Below are 21,448 nucleotides of genomic sequence, written 5' to 3' on the forward strand. Positions count from 1 at the left end.
GATACAACTTTTTATTTTAACAATGTGGTTAGAGAGTCTGACTTGCAATCGAAGGGTTGTGAGTTCGAGTCTCGGGCCGGCAGGAATTGTAGGTGGGGGGAGAGTATGTACAGCGCTCATTCTCAAATCACTCACTTCTCTTGATTGTATAGCTTTTGCAACTTTAACAAGGATTGGTCTTTCATTTATACAGTAAAATGTGCACTGTTATTTTACAATTGTTTTTAAATTTCTGTGCTTGAAAATTACTGTTAAACACCTGAAAAACTTTTTTTAAAAACCTGCTTATTTTGTTTGTATCTTTGCTCTATTTTATTATTACACCCCTTCATTAAATGTATTTTATTTCAGTATTATAGCACTTTAACTTCAAATTATTTCAGTTAGTTTCCAATGCAACAATCTAATTTCTAAGTTTTTCATCTATTATTACTATTTAGACTTTATATCAATTAAAGAAGATTATTTTTTTTTATCCCATCAATGCATCTAATGTATCGTTACGTTTGACTCCTAGTGAACCTGTCTGACTACTGTACCTCGATTTAGCAACTCACCTGCAGGACTGCCACATGTAAAACTATAACCGCACCTCATCCAGCCTGATGAACCTGATCAACGAGTCTCAGCCTCGAAGGACCCTCAATCATGAGTGAAACACCGTTTAACACTTTAATTCTAACGCTCTAATTCTAATTTAATTATAATTTCTGCAGTCCTTTTAACGGGTTTCCTTCACTCAGTATGATATATATATATATATATATATATATATATATATATATATATATATATATATATATATATCATTATTATTATTATTATTGTTGTTTCCTTCTTCATCTTTCAAACATATGAACTGCCTGTCTCAATTTATACCTAGAAACAGTGGGATCGGTTCAACCTAGCACATATGCTAACTCATGCGTCACAAAACCTCCTGTCATCTGATCTGTTAAGCTTTGCCAGCCAAAGACACGGTTGATGTTTTATAAACCCGTCCAGTAACGTTATGTGCCGTGTCATGTGCAGCATTACAGTTAGCAGGCACTCGGGGCAACACGCTTATGTACTCACCGTGCGAGAAGAGTCTGCAAGCAATTCTGAGGTGTGTAAACCGAGGTTTTGATAACGACTGAATTCCCTTCTATATGAAGCCCATCTCCGCTCCGATGATGGTTAAAAGGCTATATAGCAGCATAATGCTAGAGACTCTGGAGCTCCAGTCCTCTTTGACAGCAGCATCCCGGTGGTGTGATGCGAGAGGGTTACTTCTGGACGTCGTCCTTTGACCTCACCGATGCAACCACTCACGCTCTATCAGTGGACCAATAGTATTGCGCGCCTCGCATTGGGCGGGGTCACGCATGCAAATAAAAAGGAAGGTGTACCCAATGATTTGACGTTAGACACACGTGTTTTCTGGTGTAGAATGTTCTATTAAACAACAAGTGAAAACGATTTTAATATATTTGATGTGGGGATTCAATCTATCAACTAGAAAAGTAAAGGCCATCAAGACAAACTTAAATTTTGGGCTTTACAAAGCTGTGAGAAATAGTCATGTAATCTAAAGTATATTTAGTCCTGGATGTACACCCCCACCCCCAAATATATAAATGTAATTTACTCTTTTAGTATTTATTTATTAATCCTTCTTAAAGGGTTAGTTCACCGAAAAATGTAAATTATGTCATTAATAACTCACCCTCATGTCGTTCCAAACCAATAAAGACCTCTGTTCATCTTCGGGACACAGTTTAACATATTTTAGATTTAGTCCGAGAGCTCTCAGTCCCCCCATTGAAACTGTGTTCACGGTCTACTGTCCATGTCCAGAAAGGTAAGAAAAACATCTTCAAAATAGTCCATGTGACATCAGAGGGTTCAGTTAGAATTTTTGGAAGCATCGAAAATACATTTTGGTAAAAAAATAGCAAAAACTACGACTTTATTCAGCATTGTCTTTTCTTCCGGGTCTGTTGTGAGAGAGTTTTATTGGCACCCAGTAGTCGTCATTGTACTTTAGAAGTGTTTCTGATACGTAAGCAAATTAGCTGATTTGATCATTTCAAAAGTATATCAAAAAGTGCAACCTTGACCTGCTCAACCCAACTGGAGACCCAAAAGCCTGATCCAAATATTGGGTAATTCATCATACAGTTTTACAATTCGCAGCAAATTCTACAGAGTCAGAATCAGAATGAACATTTATTGGACAATTTATTTATTTAGTTAATTACTTTTAACATTCCATATCTTCAGTTAGGGTGAGTGATGGCCCATATATAATACAGGCTATATTCAAACTTAGTATAAATATTTTGAATTGGACATTGAGTGCTATTGAAAGGGAGAGTAAATACTTATGTTAACTAGTCTGTTAGTACTGTATATCATCTGGTTTATCATTGCCACTTTTCTTTTCTTTTCTTTTTTCTTACGAATAAACAAATGGTTGATCATGGCAATCATACTGTAAAAATCCACAAAATAAGATTGAGTCTTTTCTCTCAACCAACTGCTAATCTATCATTGAAGTGCCTACAACAATACAATAAATCATTGGTCAGTTTCATATTCAGGTCATTTAAATGATCATTGGTCAGTTTCATGTTAAATTCACACAGAATAATTATTGATTGATCTAAAACTGTGCCTGATATCAGTTCTCCTGATATATTTGCTCTGAATGACCAAAGCCTGAGATGTAGCAACATGTACTTTGATAACAGAATCTACCTTTATCCTCACTTAAGCACACAGGTTTTTAGAAATACAGAGGTCCCAAAATTGAGTGTTTTATGGTGTCTCCTTTATCCATACACCTTTTACCTATTTCTTTATTATTCTCAGGTAGGTAAGGAAAGTCGACCCTTGACAAAACTATAAGCATTTCAAAAATACTTACATCTTGCTCAGTAGACTTCCCTGTGGTCAGTTCTTGCTTACGGCTCTTAAATTACTACTCTTGCAGACCATAACTTGTCAATAATAAAATACAAGTTTTATTAAAATTAACAAAAGTTATATCAAAGTACAATAGTAAAGTTACAAAATCAAGGTATAATCAGCTGGTATCAGGCGTCGAGGGATACTGTGCTTGTTCAGTATCCGTCGGTCGAGTCTCTCTCTCAGTCTTTTATACCCAGACGTCGAACGCTGGTTCTTCTGATGTCATCACCTGGAGTGCTGCCAACTCCTCTGCCGAGGCTTTCAGTTGTTTACGTCGCATTGCTTTAGCCCTTTTCCTCTTCTTTTTCCTCTTAACAGTCGGTGAAATACACCTTAAATACTATATTGTCCATTTATCATAAAAACTATTTCTAATACATAAGTGTTTCTACTCTAAATCAGTCACTACATACATTTCATGCAAGTAAGCAGTTTTCTTAATGTTCGTGAAGTTACACAATACATTTTCCATATAGCATTAATCACAGGGTTACATCTTTGTACTTAAGCAAAAGCATTATTACTACTTAGGTTACAGTACATCTGTATAGCATAATATAACTTTATAGCAAATTAAGCATTAATCAAGACAGTACAATTGCAAAATCATCATCTCCATTAACAGGAGATTGGTAGGGGAGTTTGGAGGCATGCTCCCCCAAGAAAATTTTGATTTTCCTGACCTACATGAGTGCATTTTAAGATGTCTTAAGGCTCATGAATTGGATAATAATATAGGGTTAAAACCAAGTGAGTGGGCAGTAGTAATTTAAAGTAGTTCCCTCTCGAGGCGGTAACTCAACATTACGTCAGCTAAGACGTATATGGGAACTCTTCCCTTCTCCACTTTCACTGAAATCTTATTGGCTAACGCCAGCTGGGGACAGCTGGCCAATTGACGTGAAGCATGCAAATACTGGCGGGTCAGCGGGCAGTATAAAATTTATGGGCGCGAAAATTACGTCAGAATCTCTTTCTTCACGCTAGAAGTCTTATCTAAGTCATCGTGGAAGTTGCAATAGAGGACTACTCACCCTGTTTTTCCTCTCCGCATCCGATGGCTGCTAATGCTAGATTCGGACCTTCACCAGTTCTGTGTGACCTGCCTGGGATTCTCAGACGGACCACACGTGCGCCCACTGTGCCCAGGGCCCAGCGTCGGCGTGGTGGACTATAGCTTCCGCCCTGCGAACTTCGTCCTCTTCGGAGCTGGCGAGGAAAACGACTCCATGTCGCTTTCGATGTTGAAAAAGGTTTGGGCCTCTCAGTGGGACCGCCCCAACCAAGAGGGCCCTGAGACCTCCAGGAGGATCTCGTCAGGGTCTTCGGAAAGGCCGTCACGGAGCTAGCTCTCAATTGCAATGCACCTGACGAGCCTGTGAAAGGTAACTTGACTCGTGGCTCCTCCAGTCGAGCTGCTACCAGAGGGCATTTAGGCATGCAAGAGCTCGTGGTGAAATCGTGGGCTGCACCCCAATCGGAGCGCACCCACTCTGCTACGCAGGCCATATCACGCACGTGGACGGGGCGGAAGCCCTCCCCCCGTCGAGGAGACTGTTACAGCACACCATCTCCCTTTGCTTTTGGTTCTGACCACAGTCTAGTAAAAGCGAGTGCAGCATCTGCTCTTCATGCCAGGGCAATACTCAAGGTGTTTCAGGCAGACGGCGGCACAGTAGCGCTGACGTCATCAGGGATCTGCGCGCGGCTACTGATCTCACGCTGATTGCTACTAAGCGCTCTGCTCAGCCGTTTCATGGGGCTCATGGTTGTCCTTACATGCACCTATGGCTTACCCTAGCTGTCCTGAAAGATGCAGACCGTAGGACGCTCCTAAACGTTCCAGTTGCTCCCTCCGGCCTCTTTGGTGACGTCATGGAGCTTTTCTCAGAGACACAGAAAGCGCGCCGTGGCGATGAGCCACGTGATGCCCCATCTCTCACTCCAGTCTTCATCTGCGAGGTTCTTATACACCTCGTCAGGCTCTTAAACCAGCTAAAATAGCCCGCAGTGGCACCCCGCTCAGAACCGGACGCTCATTTCGGCCGAAACCAGCAGTGGTAAGAGCCTGAGAGGAAACGTCAGAGTCAGTTGAGGACTCCTCGCCGCGAGAGAGCCAGCGCGCCACCGAGCTGTCTCCCTGATGGGCCTTTCACACAGGACGCGGTATGCGCGGCGCTGCGCTATAAAACCCATTCATCTCAATGGCTTGCGCCACACAAGGACGTTTTGTTGCTGCGTCGACCAAAGCGCAAGCGCAGCAATGCGCATCATTTGCGTGCTTGCGCGCACGCCGCGGTCAAAGTTCAAAATAGTTCAACTTTTGCCGGATGAACGGCTAGTACTGTGTGTGTCAGAATTTCCTGAGTTGTACGAAACAAGTTTGAGGTCGTACCCACAGCCTCTTCTTCCTTGCTTCTCTCTTAATTCTCATCAGCAGGACTAGCTCTATCACTCGCTTCTTACAACGGGACAGATACATTTTTGCTGCTGACCAAAAGGAGGAACAACAGACTATGAAAGAGCTCCCGCTAAAAGTTTTTAAAACTCCGCCTACACCATAGCGCAGCACAGCGGGCAACACAAGGGGCACAAAGGGTAACGCTGATCCCAGCGGCAAGCGGTGCGCAGACCGCGTCCTGTGTGAAAGGCCCATGACGTGAAAGAGTGAGTGCGCGGGAGGCCCCGCCCCCAAGCGCCATGTTCAAATGCATCATGTCCCCCATTTCCTTCAGATTGCTATGTGTGTTTAAATGCTGTTTGTGTGAGTTCCACAATAGAAGCATGTACACAATCAACAAAAGAGCTTTTCTTCTCTTACACTCAACACTGTGTCACTCGCCCTGTCTCATAGCAGCGCTGAGCCACAACCCATGATTAAAATGGCCTCGCGAGAGTGCCAACACCACATAAACACGGTGTCACCCTCCATGTTCAGATGCATCATGTCCTCCATTTTTCTTCGGGAGACGATTGCTATGTCTGTTTAAATGCTGTTTGTGTGAGTTCCACAATAAAAGCATGTATACAATCAACAAAAGAGCTTTACTTCCTCTTACACTCATCACTGTGTCATTCGCCCTGTCTCAGAACAGTAGAGAGCCACAACCTATGATTATAATGGCCTCGCGAAGGAGCGAGAGTGCCAACACCACAAAGACATATGCATCATGTCCCCCACATCACTATGGGTGACGATTGCTATATGTGTTTAAATTATGTTTCTGTGAGTACCAATTGTACTTTAGAAGCATGTATGCAAATTCTTGCACCCAACATTATGTCACTCGCCCTGTCTCAAACAGCGCAGAGCCACAGTCCATGATTATAATGGCCTCTCGATGGTGCAAGAGTGTCACACCATTACGCAACGCGCCCACCCTCCCGCCAGTGCTTCCAGCCTCGCGGGGGCGGGGCCCTGATCAAATTAAGCCATCAGTGGCTGTAGAGGTAACGTGTCCGCGGTGTCATCTCATGGACGGTAAGAGGGCCATTCCTGGCGTTTCACCCTGGATACTGGGAATAATTCACGACGGATATTCTCTCCAATTCAAACGCAGACCTCCCCGCTTCAATGGCGTGGTCCCGTCACTGACTTTGCCCCAAAACCGTCCTGTTCGCCAAAGGAAGTTCTCAGTCTGCTCGAGAGAGAGCGATAGAGCGAAATTTTCCCTCAGATCGAGCGGAATGCGCATGTTGAATTATCTGGACAATTGGCTGATTTTAGCCCACTCAAGATATGTGCTATCAGTCATGTGGAAACAATGCTTCGCCCCTAGGGTACGCTGGGACTGCGTGTAAATATGCAGAAGAGCGTGTTTTTACGAGTCAGACTGTAACATATCTGGGAATATGTTTGGACTCGATGGCGATGCGAGCCCATCTCTCTCTAGAGCATTTCATTGACTCTGCGCTGTTTCAGACCAGGCAGGTCGTTTGCACTGAGGGAATTTCAGAGGCTTCTGGGACTGATGGCGGTGGCTTCTTCGGTGTGCCATCTGGGTCTGCTACATTGCGGCCACTACAGTTTTGGCTGTAACTCGAGTTCCGCCGAGGGCGTGGTCTTCGGTCCAAAAACACATACGGTCATTCACAGTTGCATCAGCACTCTGAGACCGTGGAACAGCCTGGATATGTTCAGCCCAGGAGTTCTTTTCTCTGCGAACGCGATTCTAGACTGGGGAGCAGTGCGTCTGGGCCTGTGGTCGGAGTCACAGAGAATGTGGCACATAAACCATTTGGAATAATGGAAGCGGTGTCCTAATATCCTTGCAAGCCTTTCGGTCGAAATTGGAGCAGAAACATGTACTGATTCAAACCGACAACACGTCTGTGGTCTCCAGAGCTCTATTCAAACAGGCAACGGGTCTCCTGTTGTGGGCGGACCGACACTTAATCTCCATAAGAGCGTCGCACATCCCCGGTACTTTCAACCGTGGAGTGAGCCTGCTTTCGAGGAACGGGATTCCTCAAGGAGATGAAGGATTCACCCAAGATTAGATCTAATGATTTGCGAGGGAGGAAGTGGATTTGTTTGCCACAAGCGAGAACACGTTTGCTATCTCACTCCCCCCTGCCGGGAGATGCTCTGACATCGCGTTGGCCGGAAGCCAGGCTTACACATTCCCTCCTGTGAAGATTCTGCCTGTGTTGTGCAAAATCAGGGAGGAGAAAGTTATACTCGTGGCCCCGAACTGGCTGAATCATCCCTGGTTCGTGGACCTGAGAGAGTTAGTGATGGCTCCCCCATGGCGAATCCCCCTCAAGCAGGACCTGCTGTCTCAGGCGAATGGCACAATATAGCACCCCAGCCCCGATGTGTGGCCGCTGCGGGGACCCTAATGAGTGGGACGCTCTACACTCACGAGTGCTAAACACACTTACAGAGACGCGAGCATCATCAAACATTTGCTGCTATGCGCAGAAGTGGGGAGTTTTCACAAAATGGTGCGAGTACATTTATATTGACCCGGGGACCTGTTCTGTGTCGGATGTTTTGCGCTTTCTACAGCACAGTATGGATAGCGGGAGTTTGAAACCATCCACGCTAAGGTGTATGTGACCGCTATTGCCGCTTTCGTTCCCTGGTTGACGGGCAAATGATCGGTAAGCACGCTCTGGTAATCAGCTTTCTCAGGGGAGCGAGGAGATTGTGTACTTCATGGCCGCCCTCCGTGCCACCGTTGGATTTCGCTCTAGTTTTGAGGGCTCTATCTCTTACTACCGTTCAAGCCATCAGCTTCGATTGCGGTTAAGGAGCTTCCCTGAAGACTGCCTTTCTTGCTCTCGCCTCGGCGAAGTGCCTTGGAGAATTTCATGAGTTTTTGGTGAACGATATTGCATTGGTTTCGGGCCTGGCGACTGTTATGTCACTTTCCGGCCGAGACCAGGTTTCGTTCCGAAATCACTCGATACAGCGTTTTGTTTCCCTGCCCGCCTTATCTGTTGAGCCGTCAGCCTCGCGTGACGCTGATGCTCAGAGTGCCGGGACCCTGTTTGGGTTTTACGGATGTATATGAATCGCTCGGCCGCCTTTCGTCAGTCGGACCAGCTGTTTGTGTGCTTGGTGGATGTAATAAGGGACGTGCTGTTTCTAAACAGAGACTTTCTCACTGGATCGTGAACGATATCGAATGCCAGGGGAAGGATTATCCCCTCAACATCAGAGCTCATTCTGCGAGGACAATATAAATGCTTCCTGATGGGCCTGGTCTAGAGGTATGTCTGTCCAGTATTTATGTTTTGCTGCTGGCTGGTCTTCCCAGAACACAATCGCCAGGTTTTACAAGCTGGATGTACCCTCTGTAGCGTCACATGTACTTTCGGTGAGTTAAGTTTTATTCATTCTGTAATAACCAGCTATAAAGTAGTTACCATGGCTGCTAACTCTGTGTTATGGATCATATGGTTTATGCAGTAGTCACTGCAAACGCCGTCGACTCTGTTTAACTCTCATGCTTGAGTGCTTATTGCTTTGTGTCTGCCCTGGATAGTGCAGATTTCGATATATTGCTTGAAGTTATGGAAATTTTGTTAGGCTCGGAGCAGATGTCTCATTGGTCTAATTCCGACTATCAGATGCAAGCACTCTTAGCGACACGGCCATTGGCTAGAACTGTACTGCTTATGTGTGGGGATGATTGACTCCGTTCAGGTCTCATCTTCACTGCTCTCACGGCGGGATTTTATACAGTTCCCATATACGTCTTAGCTGACGTAATGTTGAGTTACCGCCTCGAGAGGGAACGTCTCCGGTTACTATCGTAACTTCGGTTCCCTGAGAGGCGGGAACGAGACATTACGTTAGCCGCCTTGGTCGCTGTTTGATCAGCTGTGCTAGCGTTCAGTCGTGATTCTGATGTAATTTTCGCGCCCATGCATTTTATACCGCCCGCTGACCCGCCAGTATTTGCATGCTTCGCGTCAATTGGCCAGCTGTCCCCAGCTGGCGTTAGCCAATAAGATTTCAGTGAAAGTGGAGAAGGGAAGAGTTCCCATATGCGTCTTAGCTGACGTAATGTCTCGTTCCCGCCTCTCAGGGAACCGAGGTTACGATAGTAACCGGAGACGTTTTCAAGATAGATTTTTAAACATGAGAATTATATTAAATGTTGCAGTGAGTGATCCACGCTACAAACTGCAAATAGAGAAAGTAGGTATTAGGGGTGCTCCGATCACGATCGACCGGCTTTACTGACGAGATACGCATAACGATCAGCCGATCGTGATCGGAGCACCCCAGTAGGTATAGTTTCCTATGTTTATCTATTTAATAAACTCATCTTGGTAGCCTTCAGTCAAATCAATTGTCTAATATTATTAAAAATTAATATTTATTTTTTCATTCACACTGATAGAAACTTAAATTTTCCAATAAGTTTAAACTGATTTTTACATTTTATGGGCATTTTTTACCTCTATAAAGCCATTTTTCTTACTTTTGAGTCAAATTCTTGCATTTGATGTGTGAATTATGTTAATAAGACATTTAGGCTGTTACCAAGCAAATTAAATCAACACAGAAACTGCATCTAAAGTAGCATTTAGATGTATTATTTACACACTGTTTAAAGCAAGAAATTAATGCATTTAACCTGCGATTACGAGTGCATAAATAACTTTTCAATATAGTAAACAAAACATTGAATACTGATATTTTAAATGATTTAAAACATGAAAAAAAGAAAAAGTTGAAATGTGAAATTAAAACTGCCAATAGGTGGCAGCAAATCACTGTTAATAAGTTAGTCTTTGCGGTAATTTGTCTATCAGTTCCACTAGTTTAGACTTCACGTAATGTACGAGTGCACTCTGTAGGGCTCTTTTGAATGGTTTTTGCAAAATACTAGATAATCCCTAATCGCACATTGTTAAAACAACAATTACTTTAATTCAAGTTTTCACTTCAAGTTTATTTGTATAGCACTTTTTGTGATACAAATCATTGCAAAGCAACTTTACAGAAGATTGAGTTTCGACAATATTTACTAGTAGCTTATCGGTGATGACTGTCAGTTTATGTGCATATGACAGGAATTTTAGAAAAATTAAAACAAGACGTAGTCAACCAGATGATGAACACAATTAACAGTAATTATGATTCAATCACACATGTAGCAATATTTGTTAGTTCTGTTTGTTGATTCAGGGTAAGCATCATCTGAGGTCCCCTGAGGGTCAGCATCATCTCTTCTGTGTTCTGGATCCAGACTGGAGCTTGTGTAAATCCTAGTTACCATGGGATGTAAATCCTGTGGCAAAACAGAGAAACAAATAGAGACATAATTAGCATAGCTGCAACCAAGTAAAATTAATTTGTTTAACCTAAACTAAAGAATAATAATGCATAGACACGGAAGAGAAGACAATGCTGAATAAAGTCGTAGTTTTTGCTATTTTTGAACCAAAATGTATTTTTGATGCTTCAAAATATTTTAACTGACCCGCTGATGTCACATGGACTGTCACATGGCACCTCAGTCGTGTTATTGAGGGAGGAGTGAGCGCTGTAGATGCTCTCCCCCCACCTACAATTCCTGCCGGTCCGAGACTCAAACTCACAACCCTTCGATTGCGAGTCCGACTCTCTATCCATTAGGCCACAACTTTCCCTAAATGTAGTGAGAGTTTAATATTTGTCAAATGACAACACAATTAAAATAAATTTACTAAATGCCCTGCTTCAATACCATTTTATACATATGATGAGAATACATGAGATCTGAACCACAAAACCTAATTTATCACTGCCTTCTGCTGGCAATATATATCATACTAAAGGTGACATTGATTCTCATGAACAACTTCTTCTTCTTTTCTTCTTCTTCTTAAAAATTTATAATAATAATAATAAAAAAAAGAAATTAAGTGATATCCTTGGCCTACACAGAGTAATTAAAAATATGACCAAAAGGTGAAAATAAGTGTGTGTGTGTGTGTGTGTGTGTGTGTGTGTGTGTGTGTGTGTGTGTGTGTGTGTGTGTTTCTGGCACTGTATCTTTTTAGGGTAAGTTTCCACAGCACAAACAGTTTACAGTGGCAAGGCACAGATAATAAAAATAGATTAAGTAAACAGGAAATAATAACATACAACAATATATATGTTTACAGGTATTATGTATTATGTACAAATTTAAGGAAATGAAGAATAGATATCATGTTTTACATAAATAAAAGTATAAATAGTGTTGTGTATAACAACAAACAAAGAGGAAGTGTTCTGGATGTGAGGGGTCTTTCTCACTCAGGTTGAGTGCAGTTTTTGGAGAGTGGGGAGAGTTGTACCAGTAATTCGCTCAGCACTTATCCGCTTCAGTTTTCTAAGGTCTGATTTAATAGCTGAGTTGAATCAGACAATAAGAAGTGCAGATGATGGATTCACAGAGTGGACAGTGGAGTATCAGCAGCTCCCAGGGCAGGGGGAAGTTCTTCAGCTGGTGAAGGAAGTACAACATCTGCTGGGCCTTTTTGACAATGTGAATGTCCCACTTCAGGTCCTGAGAGATGGTGGTGCCCAGGAACCTGAATGACTCCTCCAGTGCACTCCTGAAGTCCACTATCAGCTCCACTGTTTTGAACACGTTCAGGTTGTGACATCTTGTCCTAGTCTTCCATGAACTATTTATGCACTTTCTACGATATTCAATATTCAGTCTGTTAACCTAGTCCACTAATAAAATAGTATATATATATATATATATATATATATATATATATATATATATATATATATATATATATATATATATATATATATACTACTTCTGGTAGGAGGTATATCACTTTCTCCCCTTTTTACTTTTTCTTTCTTTCTTTCTTTTTTTCCATTTTTTTTAATGTTTGTGTTATTCAACTCTGCATTGATCACCTGCATTTATATCTATGCTTGTTGGTGTTTGTCAATCTTTACTTTCTGGAAGGCCTGTTTCATATTTTTATTTGAAATGGTCGTTGAATGTAGAGTGTCACCTGGGATGCTGACCATTCTTTTGAATGCTTGCTCTTCCACCACTGACAGTGTTTTGTCTTTATCCATGACTCCCACATTTACTGTTCATGTTCCTCTATTATCTGGCATTTACTAGTGTGTTTGTTCCACACACCCGACAGAGACCCAAAGATGTCTTTTACTGAATAAAATTGATAAATATAATTTAGTTAAGTCCAAGTCAAGTCAGGAGCAACACAAATCCAGCAAATTTGCCGCCAGAAGTTTTCTCAGTCTGAAGCACATGATCACATTTTTGGCGTTTATGTATTAATTTATCAATGTAGTTAGTTAGTTAGTTAGTAAAACTACTTCAGTAATTTCAGTACTTTTCCAGTATAGGCCAATAGAGGCCAGCAGAGACCACTGTTTACACAGCAAACGCTAATGCTTATCGAAGGCACCTTAAAGCTAACTAACAAGGTATAAGGTTTTTTTTTTTTTTTTTTTTTGCCCCATTGACAGACATTTGCTATATTGCTAACTGTAATTACAAGAAGTTACAAGACCTGTGAGAAATACACACTATCGTGTAGATTTGTATTATCAGATTTTAAGTCATTACAGCTTGTTAATTGGGTCTGATTAAATGAGTTTAATATATTTGCATCATATTTTATACAACATGATCAACAACTCATTTTACTTGTAATAATTCATCAATGCCAATACACCCAAAATACACAACCCAAAAACATTCCAGAGATGAACGTCATTCATGTTTGGGACGTCATAAGGTGATGTCCAAATTTTCATTTTTGGATGGACAACCCCTTGAAGTACAGAACCTTAAATGAGGTGTTGCAACATTTTCCCTCAAAACAGACGCCACAAACACCAATGAAAAGATCCTGTGTTGATGTCTTCACCCATCACACAGTGGAACATATTGCTTACTAGTGGTACAATGAGGCTGGGTGACTTTAGTTACACGTTCCTGTGGACTGGCAGACTGTAACAATGGCTACAGAGGCCCTGGTCCCTACATCTCTGTGATAAGGCAACGATCTGGTTACACTTCATCCTGCTGGTGCTGATTGACATCCTTGAATGCAGCTTTTGATGCAAGGCTCCAGTTTAATTAAAGCATTTACCCAGAGATCTGCAGAGAGGTCTGCTGATAAATACTGAATGGAGCTCATGCGCTGGTGTCCAAGGCATGATGGGAACAGACAGGTACTTTCTGCCTGAATACGATTAAGCAGAATTCAGTGTCTTGGCGTGTTCTCAGATCTTATTTGTAGTTTTCATTAGGTCTAGGTGCAGAAAGCGGTTCTGGCTCAGAAAGGCACAGGCCATTGAGCTCTGCCAACACGTTGAGCCTCTGTGGCCCCGAGTAACGGGCAGTGTGAGATTTCACACGGTCGAAACATGGCACGGACTCTCTGGTGTCAGGGTGGCAGTGTTGGAGCGAGGCGGGAGCAGCTCTCTATCCACTGGGGCTGATATCAGAGTGTCAGGCTACCTGTGTGGGCTTCCAGGAGTGTGATAAAGTCACTAGCAATCCATCCGCCCGCCAGTGCGACCCCTGAACCCCATAGCCAGCTCTAAGCTTGAATGCTCACGGTTCGCCGTAGCTTTGAAGCGAGGCACTCTTGCAGAGCGCTTCTCTCCGAATGTGTCAGTGATGAAATCGATGGAGAAAGGGACAGCTTAATGTAGACTTTGCTATCTGCATTCCACGTTTGTATGGCATCTGAGCGAGGGGGCTAAGGGGTGGACGGGCAGAAGCAGGTAACAGATACCTTCTGTCACCTGTTCCTTACACCACCACTGACAACAAGGACCCCCATTCACAACCCACCCTCCTATTCTTCCCTTCAACTATGAATAAGTAATCATTCCTTCCAAGAGGCGAGCAGGACACTTGGACGGGACTATTTCATGTGGCAGCCGAAGGTAAAGCGATCCCCCCATCATTGGCAACCGGAGCCGGAGAGGGCCTCTTCTTGAGCGGGTCTGTAACCCTAACTGTGGCTCTCGCTCTCTCTGTTTACCTGCCGCATCAGGCCGGCCCTTTATTCCAGTGAGTGGCAGCTCAGAGGGGCTCACTTTCACCTCCGACTATGGCACATTGTAATATTTAATGGCAAACAAACTCGAGGGGGTGTCGGGGGGGATGCGTGGGGGGATGTGAGTAACTAGACCCTGTGTTTTCCACCAAGGAATGGAAGCTTAAAAGACAGTTTGATCTCCACCAACACATGTCGTAGTAGCACAACAATTGTTTTGGGGGATATAAGTGGTTTACTATTAAATTAATACAGTGTAAATGGGAAAGACTTACTTTTGGAAGATTTGTGGTAATGACCTTTGAAGGGGGTTTAAGTATATTTTTCTATAAGATCCCACTTAATCCAATAGATCCAATAGATTTTTCAACTGTGTGTTCATAGAAAAGTAACATAGGGGCTCACTGGAAAACGTTACCTATACATTTTTGCAAAACTATGACCTATACATTCACTGCTGTTTCCAGCTAAAAATGAACACTAGGGGCAGTAAAACAACAAAAAAAGTAGTGCTAAAGAGCATTAACCGTATAGCGCCACACGCCAGACGTGTCATTCCCAAACTGCCCTGATTGGCACAAAAATACAATGTAATAAAACATTGCCAGATTCATGAAAATCTGTTTAAGATAAAACTGACCATGCTTTAAGCATGCAGAGCAACCACCCAATAAATAATTTCATCGATTTAAACTTGAAGTCATGAATGCCTGAATTAATGTTTCTGCATTTGACATTAAGAGCAAAGGTCTTAATTTAGATATATTTTTATGACGGCAAAATTTGATTTTACAAATGCTAGAGACCTGGTTTTCAAGGGAAAGATTCCTATCAAATAGCACACCTAGGTTCCTAACTAAACTCGATTTGAAAAATATATTTACTCTTGAATGAACTGATTGTTAAAGTACTAAACTGAAAGAAGATTGTACTGTTGTTTCTGTGATGAAATCAAATGTTCTCAATATATATTACAATAATCTTATGTTTTGAAAAAAATGATTGTGCGGATGAAAATACATGTAATTGTAATTAAAGCATGAGATCCATTTTGAAAGAATGACTAACGATGTTACAAGTGTGCTCAGTTTGGATTTTTGTACTAAGAGTTTTGAAAATATAGGCCTACACCTTACTTGTAAAAATAAAAGAGAAAAAAACACCAAGGAAAAAAAAACTGTAAATAAATTAAAGATATAATAAATTAACCATGTATTTAATATTTATGTGAAATTGTATTCAGTGTTTAACTGCAAAATATTTAGTTGGTCAGTGATCTTAGCTCTAACCTGAAGCAAAAATACTGTAATAACTGTAACACCTTATAAGAAGGTCTAAATGAGCAATACATGTGTTACATTAACAGTTAAACAGTAACTGTTGTTAATCTTTTTTAAATTATTTAATAAAAATACAAAACTATTCAGTTTTAACTGAACTTTAAGTAAAGATAGCTCTATTTATTTAACACCTGTTACATTTTTTCTTGTACAGCAGATAGGACGTAAAAATGTCCTCATCTTACCCCATTCCTTCTGAGGATTATTAATGGTCACTCAGGTTGGTACACTGAGGGCTGATGCATACATGAGAAATTATGGTAATCTTATCGAATCTCCTTTAAGGCCAGGTTGTGTTCAAATGTAAGATTGGGGTGAGCTGTCAAATGTAAATTAGATGCAACCTGAGTGTCCTGCCCTAGATCCAGTGAAGTGGAAGAGGAGGATGTTTTCCCTTAGGTCCTCCTGTCAGTTCAAACGAGCTGTACCGCAGCAGATCAGTTATTTTTCACCTAGTCTAGTGAGCAAGGGAAAAGAAAAATATTCATTTCTGCCACAACCACTGAAGGAACTTTCCAAGGGTTTATTCCAGCCCTGTCAAATGATTAATCACGATTAATCGCATCCAAAATAAAAGTTTTTGTTTAAATAATGTGTGTGTACTGTGTATATTTATTATATTTATATATAATAAATAAATATACTGTGTATATTTATTAATAAATATACACAGTACACACATATATTTTGTAAACAAAAACTGTTATTTTACAGTCACAGTCGAAACTCACTCAGTAGAGTGAATCTTTATGCACTTACACTGAAAGCCAATAAGGAAATCATTGTAGTTCTTCCTCTTCAGTGAGGGATGCGTTTTCTGCTGTAACATAGGAAAAGTCAGCGGTTCCCAAGAGGAAAGCATTGATCTAACAGCTTTTGGACTCGATCTCCCCTCCTGTCTTCGCGATGTGGATTTTCCTCTTCACTGAGCGTGCCTGAGCAATCAAAAAGCATCTTCACTGGCTTGGAAATGTGGCGAAGAGGTCAAGTACATGTTCTTCACACAGTCAGCAGAAAACTTCTCTTGGCAGTGCTTGAATGCTCCGCCTTGGCACCACTGATGAAGTAGAAAGAAAATAAAAACAGCAAGAGAGAAAGCATTAGACCTCCACATGACTCACAACTCAAAGAGTTTATGGTTGTAAAAACTGCAACCAAGTCAGGTAATAGAAATAGCACAATGATATGCGTGTGTGTGATGTAGTTTATAGAATTTTAACAAAAACATGCTGTAAGATTTAATGTAAATAATCAAAAATCTCTGTTAAAGGCATTTAGATTGGTTCTCTATATAATATATTGTGGTTTGAGGTGAGAACTATCACATGCAGCAAGTGCTAATGCAGTGACTCATTCACATCATTTTATTCATTCATTCATTCATCCAGCCGTCCGTTATGGGTGAAGTATCTACCTGTGGGTGATGGAGTCACTTAATCGGTTTTACATTGTGCTGAAAGAATCATTGCAGCATTGTAGCATTGTAGCAAACCTTTTTATTGCATTTGCTCATTCATCTTCTGAAAAGGTTTTAAAAAGTAGATCAACTGGTCCACTGTAAGGTTTATTTACATGATTGTGCCTGAGTGTTGATGTGTATGAATAAAAGGATTTCTCAGATCAATTTCAGATGCAGCCAGCCTTTTCTGACTCCGGGACCTCTAATATAAAAATGGTAGATTTGCTTAAAACAATACTAGTAATGTATAAGAATTACAGTAATAACATTAACATCTAGTGTTGACCTAGTTTCAAACTCTGGGTCATGGGTTTGGATTCATTACAACACTTCATAATCTGACAGAGAGAGAAACAAATTATTTCATGATGGCTTTTAACTCTATAAAAGCAACTGAATGGAAGCATAATGAAGAGTTCAAATAATAATAATAATAATACCGAAATAAAGAAAAACATTAATAATCTCATTTTGAAATATTTAATTATACAATTAAAATTCAATTGATTATAATTAATAATATAAAATATTATCTCTCTGTATGTGTGTGTGTGTGTGTGTGTGTGTGTGTGTGTGTGTGTATATATATATATATATATATATATTATAGTAAATATCGATTTTTTTATTTTTTATTATTATTATTATTATTATTATTATTATTATTATTATTTTGTAAATATCGACCCAGGCTCATTGCCATTTCTGCACAATGATATTGAATTGCTTGTTGCATATTTTGCGTTAAGTCAGTGCCACTTAATAAACAAACTTAAATACAGCAGCTAGAGTTCTTACTAGAACCAAGAAGTTTGCCAACATTAGACCGGTTCTGTCAACACTGCACTGGCTCCCTATTGAACAACGAATACTTTTTAAAATCTTGCTGATTACTTTTAAAGCCTTTAATAGTTCAGCTCCTTAATACTTGAGTGAGCTAATATCACATAGTCCTTCACATCCACTGCAATCTCAAAACTCTGGCCATTTGATAATGCCTAGGATATCAAAATCAACTGCGGGCGGCAGATCCTTTTCCTATTTAGTGCCCAAACTCTGGAACAATTTACCTAGCGCTGTTCGGGAGGCAGACACAATCTGTCAATTTAAATTAAAGACTCTTCTTTTTAACTCTTGGCACACATATAATACATAATCTCAATTCTATAATTCAAATCCTTTAAAGGATTGTTAGGTTGCATTAGGTCAACCATAACCGGGAACACTTCGAATAACATCAGATGTGTGTCTGTGCTAATATTAGTCTCTTTTATTCTTATTCCGTGGTCACCCTAGCCATACACCCTAGCCATACAGATGGTGGATCAGCACCTAGGGACCACCTCTACTGAATGTCAGCAGAGACCATGTCAACTAGATGCACCCAAGAGACAGATCCCCTGCGAAGACCTCATCAGCTCGACTTTGGCACAAGACCACGAGAACCAGAAGTCCTCTTCACCTGTATTGCTACACCATGCTGGTTTCATCAGGCCAGAGGAGAACTGGTCCCCCGATTTAGCCTGGTTTCTCCCAAGGTTTTTTTCTCAATTTCTGTCATCGATGGAGTTTTGGTTCCTTGCCACTGTCGCGCACAGAAACTATTGGAAGAGAGCTGAACTGGATGATGACATCATTGAATCATCAATGAATTAACTTTAACTGGAAAAATGACTCTGTTATTGTCTTTGTGCATTATTGACAATCTATTTTCCTGTTTAACACTGTAAAGCTGCTTTGACACAACCGTTATTGTATAAAGCACTATAGAAATAAAGGTGACCTGACTTGACTTGACACACACACACACACACACGCACACAGGTGTTTATAGGTGGCATTCCATTGAAGAAATGGGTTTTATACTGCACAAACTGCATATGTTACCCCCTTACTCCAGGGGTTCTCAAACCTCTCCATGAAGTACCCCCAGCACATATTGTATGTCTCCCACCCACTTCAGGTCTTGCAGTCTTCAGTAATGAGCTGATGAGTTGAATCAGGTGTGATAGATGAGGGAGACCTACAAAATGTGCAGTACTGGGTACTTCATGGAGAGGTTTGATAACAACTGACCTACACTGAAACATGTTTTATACTTTCTGTGTGCGTAATCCAGATGTGTACACAGACAGCTTGGACGCGGACTACTTGTATTTATACTACAAAAGGTGTACGCGGGTGGTCTGCTCCGTGGATGTGTTCCATAAATGCACAATAGATGGGCTTGAACCTTAATAAACTTGTCCAGAGTTATTGCACATCTGGCTGGCTTTATATTGTTTTATCGACGGATTGTACAGGTTTGAATAGCAACGGGCTTCTTCACACAGCCTGCGCAGTAGCCTTCTGACTGTACGTACATGTCCGGGCGGTCACAAAAAATGGGAGGCATGCTGATGTCTGTGCAGAGCCTCCACGCACACGTTCCAATGATGATTTGTATGTCACGCATACCATAGCGGACCCTAGCAGACTCGAGCATGTGGAAAGTGTAATACAGGCTTAACTCTACACCTAAACCTACCCTTAGGAAAACACACACACACACACACACACACACACACACACACACACACTTACAAAACAGTGTTATCATCTAAGATAAATCACTTATTGTCTAAAAATAATTAATTACATTTGGTAATCCCCAAATTGCAAACAAGTTCTTTAGAAACTATATATACTGAATCTGTATCTCCAGATTCTAGATGCACCAAATGATTCACTGATTAACCATTTAGATGAGTAGATGAAATAATAGAGAAATGTATTGAACTGAATAATCTGACAAGCAAATGAAAAGATTGATAGTGAGAGCTTTATGAAAGGGGGTTGCATTTGAATGAAACATTTATTTTGTGCAGTGAAAAGGATACTTTGAGATTGTATGTATTGTACTAAGACAAGTGAAAATATGCTGAAATGTTTGAAAAAAGTGATGATCTGTTGTTATATTAGTACAAGTAGTAGTTCAAGAGTTTTGAAAATGTACACATTACTTATGAAAATGCCAAAACAATAAAAAAAAAAAACGTAAACATAAATGCAATAAGGATCCTCCTTCATAATGATTCTTATTTATTTATTGCATCTTTGACACTGAACATTAATTAATTATATAACATACAATTAATAAAAATAATAATATTTCCCAGAATTAATGCATACAAGATGCATAAATAATAATAATAAAACAACAACAGTTAAAATATTTTATACACATGATATACACTAACTTGCATGGTCATCAAAAACCAGTTTGAACATTGTTATTAATGCTTGTCTAAAGCCTAAAGGGGGAATAATGAATGAACGACTAAATTGTTGAGTCAGACAGACTCTGACATAAAGCCAACAAGTCCAAGATGGCTGTGGTCCAACAGGAAACACAAACAACATGAATGGAGCACTTACCTGCAAAACAGACCCCATAGTCAACAGCAGGATAATAAAAGCCAAGTAGAGGTTAAAAAAGGTATTGTCTGAAAGTATTATTCAACATAATGCATATCCTCATGACAGCTGGTTCAAATAATACATTGCTTCAAGAAAACATACTATATATATATATACAAATAAAAACACAATTGATACAGTAATCAATATGGTGGCCATATGAGACAACTATATGTGAATCATTCATAGGTCAATTCCAATCATGACCATATGACGTATTCGTTAATGTTTTTGGGCTTGGCAAACTAGATCTACAGTATACACAAGCCGCTGCTTCAGAGCAAGTATTGACTTGCTACTGCTAATACATACACAGACATGTGGGCATGTAAGATATGCTGCTGCTGCATGAAAAGACACACATAAATCCCAATATAGATCTAGACAGTTGGAGCTGGGGGAGGTGGAGGGTTTCAGAGGAACTGTAATAGCGTGCTGCAGGACCAGCTTACAACAAACACAGAACCAGACCAATTAAATGATGAGCTGTTGAACAAACAGTCTCACTGGCAGAATCAGCAAAGGCCAATCAGCTTGTGCCAAGCAGTAAATGTTGTGATTGCTAGCAGATTAAATATAAAGGAACCATCAGCCTGTGTCAGTTTTTTTTAAAACTATATACACAGTATCTTTGTGAGCATGAATTTCAGTGAAGTCCATTCCTGCTCCTGCCAGTGTGACATTTTCCAGTCTTTAAGCAGAAGGAGGTGTATGCAATGGAATTGATTTGAGATGC

At 40.7% G+C, this 21,448-nt stretch overlaps 1 protein-coding gene across 9 annotated transcripts in view; it reads right to left on the reverse strand.

Moving 5' to 3' along the window:
- Positions 1-1,320, reverse strand: part of acaca (acetyl-CoA carboxylase alpha) — a 52,760-nt gene extending 51,440 nt beyond the window's left edge. For 7 of the 9 annotated variants that reach the window (XM_052591771.1, XM_052591774.1, XM_052591772.1 and 4 more), the window contains exon 1: positions 1,078-1,278. The gene's annotated coding sequence lies outside the window, so the exon portion shown is untranslated. Of the gene's footprint in view, positions 1-1,077 lie in introns of all 9 variants that reach the window. The other 2 variants (XM_052591770.1, XM_052591765.1) reach the window with 2 other exon arrangements.
- Positions 1,321-21,448: the final 20,128 nt, after the last annotated feature.

The sequence above is a fragment of the Carassius gibelio genome, chromosome A5 (genome assembly GCF_023724105.1).
Source record: "Carassius gibelio isolate Cgi1373 ecotype wild population from Czech Republic chromosome A5, carGib1.2-hapl.c, whole genome shotgun sequence".
Taxonomy (NCBI): Eukaryota; Metazoa; Chordata; class Actinopteri; order Cypriniformes; family Cyprinidae; genus Carassius; species Carassius gibelio.